Here is a 14,789-nt window from a genome sequence, read left to right on the forward strand (position 1 = left end):
GATGTGTACCAGATGTTTAAGGCTGGTGAAGGAACAGGAATAATTGGAAAGATTATGGGAAGAGTACAGCTCAGCTGTAGGAGTGAAGAGGAAGTCAAAATGTATACTATGTAGTAGTTTACAAGGACTTGAAAAAGGGAGTGTACTAAGCAGGCCTGTGTACAATGAGCAGTACCATATCTCATTCAGCTGGGCTGTATTAACTTATCCTTGTGGTAGGTTTCCATCAGTATGTTTGCCCATTATGGGCTATGTGTTTTATTGTCATGCTCAGTGTTGGCTTCATTTAATCAACTACATAGCTGTCTTCCCTTACTGAAAACATGCTGCTCTTTTCACAGCAGTTTAATGATAGGCAATGTTAAATTTAGTGAGATTTCCTTGTATGCCAATGTAAGGTGAGGGGCTTCCCCCTCTCCATGCTGACTATGGGAAAAAACTTGTCTTGTATTTGAGCAAATATGGTACTTTGAAGAGTTAGGCAGAATTTAAGAGAGAGAGCTAGAAGAGAGTAGGATGGTTGTGTGTGTGTGCTGTTAGCAAAAATGAAGAGGTCTCTTTATAAAAGTGGCTCCTGCCTCAGTGAACTGAACCTACAACACAACAAGGATGAGGTATCAAGTGGGGTTCCCCAGGAGTCTGTCCTGGGTGTGATATTGTTCAATATAGTCATTAATGATTTGTATGATAGGATTAAGTGTACACTTAGCAAATCTGCATATGACACTAACTTGAGTAGAGTAGCAGACACTCTAGAGGGCAGGGCTAAGATCCAGAATGACCTGGATAGACTGGAAAAATTGTCCGCAATCAGTCAGATAAGATTCAGCAAAGACAAGTAAAAAGTCCTGTGCTTGGGATGGAATAATTGCATGCACAAATACAGACTGCAGAATGACTGGCTAGGCTGAAGTACCACAGAGAAGGACTTGGCGGTTACAGTAGACCATAAACTAAATATAAGCCAACAGTGCACTCTTGTTGCAAGAAAAGCCAACAGCATCCTGGGCTGTATTAAGGACTGTTACTTGCAAAACAAAGAAATGGGTACTTATGCTCTATTCAGCATTGGTAGGACATCAACCTCGAGTACTGTGTCCAGTTTTGGGCCCCTGTGGCAGGGCACTGTTGGTGCCTGCCACTTTAAGGCCTGGAGCAGGTAGCAGCCAGGTGCTTGAATACGGTGGCCATTTTTGAGACCAAGGATATATATAGGGTGAAGCAGTAGTTTGCTGCTGGCAGCCATGAGAGAGACATCAGCTGACTGAGCTGAGGCTCAGCTACATCTTCTTGGAGGTATGAGCTGGGGCTATGGGGATATAGGAGACTCAGGTCCTGGGCATGACTTAAAACTGTATCCTGCCAGGGAAGGGAGGCCTGGTGGGACTGCCGGTGGTGCAGCAGCCCCATAAAATGCCAGGCCAGTTACCTCCCTGGTGAAAGGTGGGTTGGGGCCACCTAATAACCTCCAGCCCCCGCACAGTCCTAGCTGGGGAAAGCCCAGGCCAGTAAGAGGCCTGAGGCTCATGTGATCCAGTGGAGTTAAGGGAAAAAGCAGGCAAGAAGCTCAGGTTTGTCCTAAGGGACCTTGACTGGCCCATGCTGGGGCCAGGACCCAGAGAGGGGTCAAAGGGCCAGGGGCCCACTGTGAGGGATGCCCAAAGAGCAAAGAGGCTCGGGGTCCTAACCGGCCTGAGACGGGGCCAGGGCTTAAGGGGAGCTGAAGCTCCCAGGGCAGGGACCACAACTAATAGGGTGAAGGGTACAGCTGAGTTTAGCTGCCTGAGATGCCATCTGTGAGACTTCAGCCACAGTGTATGGATGGAACAGAGCTGCAGAGATCCCCCTAAACACTGGGGTACCAAATGGGCAGCCTCCCGCCTAATTAACACCATAATTATGTATCATCAATATGTGGCAGAAAAGAGAGGTGGGTGGTTAGTCCAGAGACAGGTGGGTGGGCCAACATCAAACTGGCCCTGGGACGGCCCCACCTGTTACAGCCCTACACTTCAGACAGATTGGAAAGAATCCAGTGTAGAACAGCAAAAATGATTAGGGGCCTGGGAAGCAAGACTTATAAGGAAAGGCTGAAAGAGCTAGAGTATTTAGTCCAGAGAAGAGAAGACTGAGGGCAGGATGGGAATATGATAAATCTTCAAATACCTGACCGGCAATTATAGAGAGGATGGAAATGGGCTTTTCTGTGGCTACAGTAGGGAAAATTTAGATTGGAGACTGAGAAACTTTCTGACTATAAGGGTCATCAAGCATTGGAACAGGCTACGAGCAGGGGGCTGGACTAGGTGACCTTCCAGCTCTACTTTCCTATGAAATACACTTATGCTCAGACACTAATTATAGTAAAGAAACAGCAGCACAGAATTCCATGCAGGCTGCACAATCTAACTACGATACAGCGCAAATATTCAGTTAACTCATTCTGAGCCCATTCTGCTATAGCTACAATTCTACTAATGCCAAGCTAGCAAGCTCACTTAAAAGCAACTCACATATGCCTATGAGCTAGATCCACCCTAGCACAGTGACTGCAGTGTACACAAACCCCATACTAAGGCAGTCGACCCAGGGGGGCGGGCAAATCTTCTGCTGACAAGAGCTATACAATTGTACTGATGTCACAGCAGCAGTCTGAAGTTATAGCTGTATTGTTATGCTTCTGTTGTGAGGCAGTCAGCTGAGCTGTTCTACTGAATTGTTTTTAAGTGAATTGTGGGAGGACCCTTATGCCTGTTCTGAGCACCTTGGGGTACCTATGAGAAGGTAATGGAGGAATATTAGCACTCAAGTTAGCCAACTTCCATGTTATATGCTCAATAATTATGCTATCTTGAGTATTAACCCATCTTCTCAATAAGCTAGACAACTTGAAGGAAAAGCACCTCTACACTCAAAGTTAAGTTTTCCATATGAATAGCTTCAGTTATAACTCTCATCTACCTCAAGTCCTAAGCCAAAAATGAAGACAAGTCCTCCTTCTTCAAAGGATTTCTTACCCAATAATCAATGGTCACCATACAACAAAAATGGAAGATGCAACATCGGTTACTGGCTCAAAGAAAAAGCTCACATTTGCACCTGATGGATAGGGCTAGTTGTACTTTAAATTCCTTTGTATCAGTCTCAAGAGTACCCATGAGGTGACAGCCCAGGCTTCTCCACCTCTCACTAGGCAGGAGTCTCACAGTTCCACCACTAGAACTGGATCCTTTGGTGGCAACCCCTCTGTTTCCCAGCTCTGTTATCATAAGTTCAAGTGGATTTAGCACCTATTAATCCTTTTTGCTCTGGAACCCTATGACAGCCGACCAGAAAGACTCAAAGTTCCTTCAAAACATAGTAGTATTTATTCTTTCACCCCAAGATACATAGATGCAGAGAAAAAAACATGTAAAAACAACACGAGCCGTGTGTGGGTCTTACACCTTAATCTTTCTCTGCAAGGCCTTATAAACTCATTTTAGTGCAGTTTACCCCTTTTCTAGCTAGAAAAACCAGAATGCCTTCTGCAGCATGGCCTATGTGACTGTATTCAAGTACATGTGTCTGTTAGCATACAGAAAACCTCCTCCCCTCTTTCCTTTTTTAGGCCATTATGTTTAAAGTTCAGTGTCCCCTTTCATCAGAGGTTTAGGAGGATGTTTAATAAGTCCACACCTTGCAAAATGAACTAAAACTCAAGCTGGCTCTATTTTCCCACCTCTAGCTTCCCCATTGTTTCCTTAAGTACTTCTGATATTCTCTGAACTGCATCTTATCTTTGCCATTGTTTACTTCTTTTTAGCTCCCCCCTTTCTAGCCTCCGTTGATTTACCTTCATGCAGCCAGGCAGGATGATGGTCAGAAGGATAAACTGAGGTAGACCTGACATTTAAAATAAATACAGATATTTCCTCTTTCTCTATGTGTGAGCATACTCTTGGCTCACATTCAGTTTATGGTCTATTGCAACCCCCAGGTCCTTCTCTGCAGTACTGCAGCTAGCCAGCCATTCCACAGTCTCTATTTGTGCATGCAATTATTCCAACCCAAGTGCAGAATTTTGTAATTGTTCCTCTCACATGGATGAATATCACAATTGTGGATGAAAATTGTAATTTTAAGGTGTGATCTCTGAAGTCAGTGAAAAAACTGGCCAGAAATCTAAAAGGTGTACTACCATACTTACTCAAATACAAGACAAGGTTCTTTCCCCCCCAATCCACATGGGTAAAAAAAGCCCCTCATGTTATAGTTGCATATAAGGAAACCTAATTATATACTTTAGCTATCATTAAACTGCTGCCAAGAGCAGCATATGCTCAATACTGGAAATTAACTATGAAATTGATTAAATGCAGCCAACACTGAGCTGGACTATAAAACACATGGTCCACAGTGGGCAAACATACTGATAGGAACCTACAAACTTTTTTTATTTTGCAAAAATATTTATTTATATAACTATACCTGTAACAAACCATCTTGTGACCACTGTGGTTCACTTGACAGCCCCAAATGCACTGTTACAGTCACAGTCGTCTTAGTCCTGTTACAAAGACCACACCATGCACCCGCACACCACTGTCACCTTTAAAACCATCACTATTATGCAAAGGACTACCTTATCCCCCTATACTCTTCCCCCCCTCCCTTCCCATCTCCCCCACCTCTTTCTTCAGTCCTGTCACTCATCATTATCATCTCTATCCTCATCATCATCCTCATAGCTCTATTTGGAGACCTCGCCTCTGAAAAATCTATGCCAGTCCCCTCTCTTCCATATGAAATCCACCATCTCTTCCCCATCACCTTCTACTGTCTTCCTGTTGTATCAGTGCATTTCACTCAGTCCCATTTTAATACAGCCCTCGACTGGGAGGCCTGTGTGTCTATTTATGAGTAAATTTATGGTTTATGGTCTTCCACAGGATGTACCTGAAGCAGGAAATGAAATGGTCAAAGCAGGTTGTCAGGGCCCCTTGCTGCTAAGTCAAATGCCTGGACAGAACTGCCTCTCTGGTCAGAGTTATAAACCCTGTCACCACCAGGAAGAATAGGCAAATTCTCTTCCGCACCTCTCTAGCATATGGGCAGTCCCAGAAGGGGTGGTCAACTGTTTCTGCCTCTCACCAACAGGATTGCCTGGGGCAGTTGGATGAGCCTGTCTGCCCTACACTATTTCTCCATGCCTACATAAGGAGTGCCCAGTGAGCTACCTGCAAATTCAAATCTGTGCTCCTTCTGTAGGTCCTTCTGGAATTTTGGTCTCACTACAGGAACCTCCCAACAGGAATAGGTTAGTATATCCCATTCCACTTTTTTTTTTAAAGAAATTTTATTTGTGTCCCAAGTCAAATCAGCCAAATCAATTGCAAATCCATAAGTCATTCAAGAATATGTGGCCCTACTACTGGCAAACATCATCCACCCCCACCTGGGGCTTCAGATGCTTCCAAATCCTTTGGTGGTCATCCTATGTGTAGGCCCAAGCCCAGAGGCTTGGGTTTCAGATGCCACCGAGTTTTGCTTACCCTCAGCTGTATGGCCACAGGAGCAAGCTAGGGAGAAGTCTCCCATTTCTATAAAGTTGGCGTATAGCCAAGATCTTCCCACTGGAAGTGTCAACTCTTTTTTGAGTCCTGGTGAGCCACTGACTTGTATTGCATGGTGAACCAATGCATACATTTGACTTCCTCTTAACTCCCATAGTTGTGCTGTGCCTTTTTTTCCCCCATAATCTTTCCAATGATTCCAGTTTCTTCATCAACCTTAAATGTGCGGTAAACCTCACCAAATGGAACCTGCAAACAGTTCACCAAGAATCCCTCTGTCACCTCCTCTGTCAGCCTGCCACATTTGATCAGTATAACCCCTCCCTTTATCAGGTGGAGGGGGATCAGGTTGCCCTGTGCCTCATCTGCAGATATATTTTGGACCATCCCAGTACTTGTGTCAAGAACACCCACTTCCAAGCATGAGTGGGAGGCTAATTAGCACATAACTCCCACAAAAGGATCTATCTGGAGTATACACCTGTACTGAGCATTGCTGAACTACGGGGTTACCATGGTTTGAAATGCCATTGACTGCTGGGACCCAGCCCAATGAACTATATGGCAAATCACGAGCCTTTTGACTTTGGACTAATGTTATATATAAGTAGGTACAAAAGTGCCGCTTAAAAGTGTGTTTATGGAGCACCTGTGATAAAACTTGCAGCCATTTGCAAAAAAGGTAAAATGCATCAATTCTGGATGAACTAAGTCTATAGGTACCTGTAATAATTTCCCTCAATGGTAAATTATGTTTCTTTCAAAATCAGTGTTTTCAGATTTGCCCCTCACTTCCATTTGCTTAGGGAGAGATAGATGTGACAATATGGAGGGGAGGAAAGAGCTGCAGGCGGAACAAGATGAAGGGGAGGACAAAAGGCAAGGTAGGTACCAGATTTCTCCCAGATTTATTTTCCCTGCTGTAGCAGTGGAAGGCAAATTCAAGGCAAAACTCCAATAATTAGATATAATATCTGGAAAATTACAAAAACATTTTAATTTTTTCAGATCTAGAAACGAATTATTAGGGGGTTGTCTTATATTCAAGAAAATATGGTAAATCCTAGTTTGTAGAGGAAGAAGGAGGAAGAGGGGTAAATTGTAGGCAGAATAAAGTATGTGAAGTTAACTTCACTGTGCCCAATAACATGCTGGCAGTAGCTTACTTCTAATTTCAGCTGGGCCTGGGAAGTAGGAGATAAGAGAGATAGTCATTAAGAAATGGAACCACAGTCATAAGTGATATGAAGAGATGGAACCAATAAATAAAATTGATTAACTCTGTCTGGCCTTTTGAACTTCTGGGCTAAGTACAGATATTTGGGGACATTAGGGGGGCGTTAGATTGGGTTCAAAATGGTCACTCAATCTAAGGTAAGTCAGGATGGAGGGGGCTAGCAGGAAGTTGGGAGGAATAGGAGGGGCAAGCAGGCTGGGAGGGAAATGGGGAGTCTGTGAAGGGATAGGAGACATGCATGATACACAGGGGGTGGAGAAGCAGGCGTGATCTGTGGGATTGATGGTCAGAGGGGACAGGCACAATTTGCTGGGGAGGAGGGGGGAGCTGTGAAGGAGGCCAGGTGTGATCCACCTGGGTGAGGAGGAATTGAAGGGCAGACAGAATCCCTGGAAGTGATGAGGGGGGAGGTGGGGTACACAGAGGATTGCTAGGATCCAGAAGGGTCTGGTGGGATCAGGGGGACTTGCAGGATCTCCAGGCGAGCTTGGGGGGGTGGGGAGACCAGGGGCTATTTTTAGTCGCACAACTCCCCTCAGCAAATCTACACCCCCATCCCTCCTTCTTACCCATCCTCTCACCAATAATTACTTGCTCACCTCTGGCAGCAGCAAATGCTGATAAAACAAGTGACACCTTGAGTGGCATGCAGGATATAAGGTTGGAGGGGGCTGGCTGGTCTGTGAGAGAGTGGGGAGCAAGGGACCAGGAAGCTAAAAATAGCCTGGTGCCAGATTTGGGGGGTGGGGGGAGGAGCGGCAGTGAAAAGTGCAGCCCCGAGGCTGATGTCAGTGGCTGGGCTTTCACAGCCCTGGGGTTGTTCAGGTAACTGTACTGAAGTCCCATGCCTGTCTAGCCTAGATCGAGTAAGTCTGATACTACATTGATCCAGGCCTATCTCAGACTGGGTTCCACAATTTCCACATTGATCTATGTGTGTGGAACTTCTATACTGTTACAGGTTTAGACTGATTTGCAATTACTGAAACTGGGTCTAAGTGTAAGGTCCACACCCAGGGTGAACTAAACTGGATTGGGTGGCCATTTTGAACTTGATCTAACCTCCCCCTAATGTCTGTGCTTAGCTCTAGAGTTCAAAAACAATAAGAAGCTTTCTACAGTGATAAAGAAATAGTCAAAATGACAAATTCAGGTAGGACTATTTAATGCAAAATGTAAAGAACAGGAAGAGAAAGTGGGATTAGGATAATACAAAAGGGCCAGGTATGATAGTCTAGACATTCCTTTCTATTCCTACAATGTGCTATGATTTCAGTTTTACAAGTTTAACTTTTAAAATAGCTCCTTCTCTACCTGCTAAATACAAGTATTTTAGCTACTAGATTTGATACAATTTAAAAAAATTTTTAGGACATCTAAAGAGGAAGAATTGAACGTAACTAGATTTAACATCAAAACTTGGAACATGGCTCATTTTGACAAAATGTGCGGGGTCATCTCTGGCTAGAGCTATTTATTTGTTTCCAATAGCACTTCCAGAATTATCACATAAACAGGCATATTTTCTCCACTCTCAACATGCATCAGCAAATAATCAGTCTACCTTTGCCAAAAGCCAAACACATGTATCATCTTTCTAACCTAGTCTCATATTGCTTGTAAAAATTAAAATCCCAAAAGCTCTCAGGCAAGTATTATAGTGACAAAATAGTAAAGAAAATGTCTTCTACAATAGCAGTTTCTAGTCCACAAATTAACATTCTTATGAACTGATGTGAGTGTGAAATTGATTACGTGCTTACAAAGATCTTTTATTAGTGGACACTGCAGACTTGGGAAAGTGCTAAGTGAGCAGCACTGCTTGGAGTAATTAATTACACAACAGGCCCATGGCAAATTCAAGCAAAGGCAAGGCTAAGAGCATATGTAGCATACAGTGTATTATTCTCTAAAGCACAGCAAAATTTCACACTCTGCTTCATCACTAAGAGGATTTAACAAAGAGTGAGTTACAACTTGCCTCTTACTTATGCAGAAACACAAGCCCAGAAACTTCTCTAAGAGGACTGTACAGACAGAGAAGATAGTAGCTTTAATTTAGGCAGAACTCTAAAACATTTTTGGTGAAGGATAAGGAGATAATTTATTAAGTTGCTTTAGTTAGAGTTTGTAATGCAATAGTATACTTTTCCAAATGACCCACAATGCCTTGGCTTGGCTCAACTTGGATTAAGAAAACCATTACTTTAACAAGTTGCAGTTTAATTGTGTTTTAAAACTAAAACTAATCTTTGGGGAAAAAATAGGAAGATGGAATGCATTGTGAGTTCATTTATTTTGCACAAAATGTTAAATGGCTGCACATTAGATCGCAAAACAGATGGCTGATATCTATATCAGTTGCTTTTTTGGTACTGAAGAACTTCAGTGGCACCCATCTAACACACACACACACACACACACACACACACACACACACACACACACACACAATGATGCATATTTGAATTATATAAATAGGATGTTTGCATGTTTGTGTTTTGCTTTTAAAACGGCTAAAAGAATTTACTAATAGTTAAATAACAGTTATGTTTTCCAGCTGAAACTTTTATAAATTCAGCTAAATCCTCTTTAGAGTATATAAGCAAAAGAACCAAATGCTGCTGGACTTTAAAATCAAAATAGGAGCTTTGGGGCCTCATGAATAGCAGATATACTACAAAGAATGAAGTATTTTTTTTCCTGGGCAAACCACTAAAACTAAGCTAAGCTTTTCTCAGCAAAATGATACCCTTTACATGCTACAGGGTAACATTTTAAAAAAGAACTTTATAATTTACTTACACTGGAAGAATATGAATGGTACTTTCATTTCCCTATAATTATATAAAGGGGGCTGAAGTAAATTCCATTCATGATTGATTTATTACATTCTTTGCTCATTATTGGTTCTCAATTTTAAAATCAAGCAATAGTGTTCAAATGTAGATGACTTTTCCTTTCATTTTTAAACAGCCTTGTCACGCACTAGTCATTTTTAGAGAGAGAATGAAAAATTAATAACTCCTTGACAAGGTTACAGGGTCTGCATTATTTCAGAAGTCATATTTTTTATGTATCAATAATGAGACTCACATAAAGCTTAATGATTTTCTGATTATCATTGCTTTTTCACTTTCAACAAAGGGAAAGTGGTTCTATCATATGTGTAAATCTCTCACATTTCACAGTCTGACTATATTAAACCAAACGAGTCAGAAAATTGGATATATGGTCATTTTTAAAAAGTAGTCCTGCATTTTCTCAAACTGACATTGATTTTACTGAAATATACTTCCCTGTGCATAAGCACTGTCTTCACAGACCAGGATCCTAATGGACATATAAAGTACAAGAATATTTGTATGAGTAATACTACTATAACAAATTTTACATGCTATCTGTGTGCACTAGAATGTATCTTCATTAATAGATTTATAAAAAATAATCATAATATAGACTTCAGTATGGTTAGGTCCTGATTCACTAAATCATCTCCTATCTGGACTTCCATCTTTGAGAGGAGCACACGAACCTGGGTATATAGAGGGGAGGGTTCAACCGTGAACAGGTAGGGCAATGATACATGTGTACCACCTCCCTCACCATGCACTCCCAATAAGCTGCAGGACATGTGCATAGGAAAAGGAGAAGGCTATGCTATCTTGCTGTACCCAGAACTGGAGCTTGTTCTTCTCAGGGAGTTCATGCCTACCAAAGTGGTCGAGGAATGCACAACTGCTCCTTACTGAGGCTTGCAGCTATTTTGGTCTCTCAGAAGATGAAAGAGGGAGGACAGCTAAACTGGTTACTATTATCTCCTTTAGTGAATTTGTATACAGATGGTGTAGTTTAAAATGGTCAATCTGAATGACAGCATTGCATGGCCTGGGTATTTGCCTCATGACCTATGCAGAGTCTGGCTCCCCTTTTCTTATTACACCTACTTCCTGCATGAGGAAGGCTTTTAACTCAGCATCCCTGGGCAACTCTCAGGTATAGCAGGGATATTGTCTTCATGCCCATCATCAGATTTGTAGATTCCGTGACTACTGTACCAGAATACACTTGCTGAGGAATCAAAAGGAAAGGAGTGGTTCCATCCTCTGCATGCGTCTTGGGAGAACATCTCTTAGTATTTTCATGTCCACTGGAAACATCCTTAGCTGGGTATCTGATCTGCTAAGTTTACTTTGCATTCTATTCACTTGCTTACAGTCTGTCATTGCCTCTTCCATTCTTTTATAATGCTTTATTATCTACACTTTCTCTCTTAACAGGAACCACCAGTCTTCAAGTAACTGATATATTGACCATACTTCTGAACAATATTCACAATGGATTTGTTTTATTTGGACATTTCACCTGCAATTTTTAGAAGGTCTATGGAAAGCCGACATCAAATACTATACTATTAAAATAAATTATTTCTAATTTTTACAAATATTTTTCAAGATATACCATATTTTGAACTAAAAGGCCCTAATGCATTTGAGCCTGACCCTGTAAACACTTATTCATGGTAATGAGACCTATTCAATATAGAAAGGTTTGCTAACTCTTTGTACAACTCTAGATTCCTCACATATGGCTTAATCCTATCAGACATTGCACAAACTGATACAGCAAGGTATTTTATGTGCTTTCTTGACCTTATGCATGTTGCTAATTACATCGGCTACTGTAATGGGGTGTCATCCCCAGCGGCACTTGGAAATGCCTTGGGGCACTCCTGAGTCTCCTTATGTTTGCCTTTTTTCACTGGGACTCCCTGTAACAGGGGACCCTATCCCTGTCACTAGAAAGCAGGGCAGCCCCTTTAAGACTAGAACCTTCAGGGCACAGCCTGCAGGCAGAGCAAGGGTTAAAATCCAAGCCTTGCAGGCCAGTTAGCTGACTGGGGGCTGTCAGGTGACTGGGAGAGGGCTCAGGCCAGATCTACGTAAAACCTGGTCTGAGGTAACCAGGAAGCCCAGGTTGCAGAAAGAGTGTATTCCTGAGTACTCCAAGCAAAGCTGCAGCAGCCCTACGAGAGAGAGAGAGAACGAGCGCGCAGCAGGCACTGGGAGTCACAGATGTGGAGCCCATGAAAAAAAGTAAGCAGGCTAATTGCCTTCATTAACTTTCCTTTGTTATAGCCCAGGGGCTTAATGTTTATATTCTAGTTTACTCCGGTGGTTTGTGGATGGGGCTATAGGGGAGGTGAAGTCCTCATTAGTGCCCATGGGGGGCACAACTACAGGGGCCAGAGAGCCTGGCACACAAGTGGGTGCAGCTGTATAGGGCCAGGGGCCCAGAGCTGATCGAGTGAAGCTAGTACTTTGAAGTTGAGTCCTATCTGGTGGGCCTAGGCTGGTAAGCCTAGCTAGAGTGAAGGGTCAGAGGCCGAGGAGGCTGAAGCCCCAACAAGGGGACATCATACAGACAACACCCATGGAGGCATAGGGCATGATAAAGGGGAGGTTGGAGCATGCAAATAGCCCTTAAGGTAGAAGCTCTTCACTGCCAGGTGTTCGTGAGCATAAATCATACCTAGGAAGCCCTGGGGCAACCTCCTCTTTGAGGACCAAAGAAACATCAGGATATGTCAGGAGACTGAAGGGGACTACTCAGATGATTCACATTAGGCACGTGCGTAAGTTCTATGTTGCGTGAGGGCCAGAGGAGACAGAACCTTTTAGGATTGAGTCCTTAATGAGTAAGGGTTTGCATATTGGCCCATTCAAGCTTAGGGACTGAAACTTACATCTGTGCAGAGGAATAGCACAAGTTTTACACATGACTTAAGACTAACTAAAGCTACATTTTGGGGACATCTGGACTTTTTCCCAGGAACAATTTCACCCAAGATACTTAGCATGGTTGCATGTGTCAGCATTTTAATTTCCTTAAGATAGATGTATTTGTTTACATTGTGCCTTCTAGTATCTATGCTTGGCATCATCCTTGATTTATACAGCCCCTACCCATGCTTATGCTAATTTATAGAATATGCAGCAATTTCCTTGATTCTAACAATGTAGATCTGTAAATACTGTGCACGTTTTGCCCATGTGTTCAATACTGATGCAATTGTTAGTGCTATATAAATAGTCAGTTTATACAGATTCCCATTCTGATTAATTGCTTGTATACTTTTCTTTGTTCATGAAAATGTTTAATGATACTTGGAGCATGTTTATGTTATCAACATTTTACAATTGGACACTAACGCTGCAATGGTTAAAAAACAGTAAAGACTCAGAAACTCAGGATGTCATGATTTCCCAGGCAATTGAGACCTCAGACTTAATTCACATGTGGGAGTAAAATCCTGATTCTAAATTTCACAGTGGAAACTGGAAATATGACATCAGTTTATTTCCTATATCTACATAAGGTGCAACACAGAAAGAGTACATGGAAAATTTTAAATTTCCTCCATGCTCTTCTAATGCTCATGTAATTCAGGAAGTCCAGGGGAAGTCCAAGTTACAGTAACCAGTCAAACAGAAGCCAAAATGACAGTGACAGCAAACACTACAGCACTGACTCCTCCTGTGCTACTAAACTCTGTACACAGTAGCTGCAAAAGGGAAGTTCTCTTTGCAACTGTGGGATGATCTACAAGACATTATATGCCCACTATGGTACATTAAAACACATATTTGTCAATGTCAAGATAAGCTCTCATACCAGGCTGAAATCTATTTAGACAAGTTCAAGGTAAAACTGAGGACCTATTTTCTGGCCCAGAAGTTTTGCTAAGCAAAGAATATCAAGAATTCATTTACAACCAGCCAACAAAACTGAAAACAAAGTATATTTTATGCTGGCAGAGCAAGCATTCCCTGCTACTCTCACACATTCTTCAGTATCTCTTCCTTTAACTGGCATACTGAAATGACCACCTTCATTTTCCATCGTGATCCTTAAAGTAAGATGAGAGCAAAGTACTGTGCACCAAGTTCATTTTTTGTGGGTGTTCTCAGTAATTGCGCCTCAGTTCTAGAATTCCCATCCTTGAGGCTTGTCAGAACCCAAGTCTGGATATCTTTAGGGAACGTTTTTTCTTTGGTTGCGACCAATCAAAATCTAGAAAAGTCCTGAAGCTGCTTTAAGTTTAATTTCTCATTTTTAGTTAGAATAATTATTTTTCTCCTAGTTTTTTAATTAAGAAACAGAATTAAGAAATGTGGCCCTTTCAGTATAACACAGTAACAGAATAAGGTCTCTTTTTTTCAGTTGTGTTTAATTGACTATAACAAGAAACATTAACTGCAAAAATATTTTCTTAAAAGTTGTTCAAGAAATGCTATTGCATTAAGTTAGTGGTGGGATGGCAGTGCCCATTACATCCATGAACTGAACCCAGCGGGTGGTCCCAATCTGGTGCTCAGGATGGCCACAGTGGGGTCCCATCTGGCCATTGGCAGGACAGGGAGGCAGCCTCAACCCAGTGCAGCCCTGAGTGGAAATGGATTTGATCTGATCAGGTTGGGGGAAGAAAGGGGCATGGCCGCACCCCAACCTGGCCTTACAGGGGGAAAAGGACATGGCCCATCCCAAAGCCAGCTGTGGGAGAGGGAAAAGGCATGGCCTGGCCCTGATCCAGCTGTGGTGGGGGAGGGGAAGGGGGGGGAGGGCAGGGGAGAGGAGGCATGGCCTAGCCCCAACCTGGCCACATGGAGAGAAGGGGGTGTGGCCCAACTCCAGTCCTGCTGCATGGTGTTTGGGGTTAAGGAATTTAACAAGGGGGAGTGTGGTCATACTACCATTGCTGCCAGGTTTTCTGACCTGTGGGGAGTCGTGTGGGCCAGATGCCATGGCTCTGAAGGCAACTTAAACACCCCCTGCATTACGTGGATAACCTGCAGAATGGGGATAATGCAGTCAATTGATGAGTAACTTTAAATGCTATTATATTAATTGTATTATCAGAGATTTGTTTGTTGGTAGTTCAACCCATTTGTTCCATTATTCCTCAAAATGCTGTTGTTAACTAGAAGTGAGCAGTG

At 42.6% G+C, this 14,789-nt stretch overlaps 1 long non-coding RNA gene across 1 annotated transcript in view; it reads left to right on the plus strand.

Annotated features, from left to right (window-relative positions):
• Positions 1–1,248: 1,248 nt before the first annotated feature.
• LOC109283275 (uncharacterized) overlaps positions 1,249–14,789 on the plus strand; it is a 47,246-nt gene continuing 33,705 nt past the window's right edge. The window contains exons 1-3 of the long non-coding RNA XR_009464123.1: positions 1,249–1,296; positions 6,362–6,439; positions 11,073–11,888. This is a non-coding gene — a long non-coding RNA (uncharacterized LOC109283275). The remainder of the gene's footprint in view (positions 1,297–6,361; positions 6,440–11,072; positions 11,889–14,789) is intronic.

The sequence above is a fragment of the Alligator mississippiensis genome, chromosome 8, assembly GCF_030867095.1.
Source record: "Alligator mississippiensis isolate rAllMis1 chromosome 8, rAllMis1, whole genome shotgun sequence".
NCBI classification, from domain to species: Eukaryota; Metazoa; Chordata; order Crocodylia; family Alligatoridae; genus Alligator; species Alligator mississippiensis.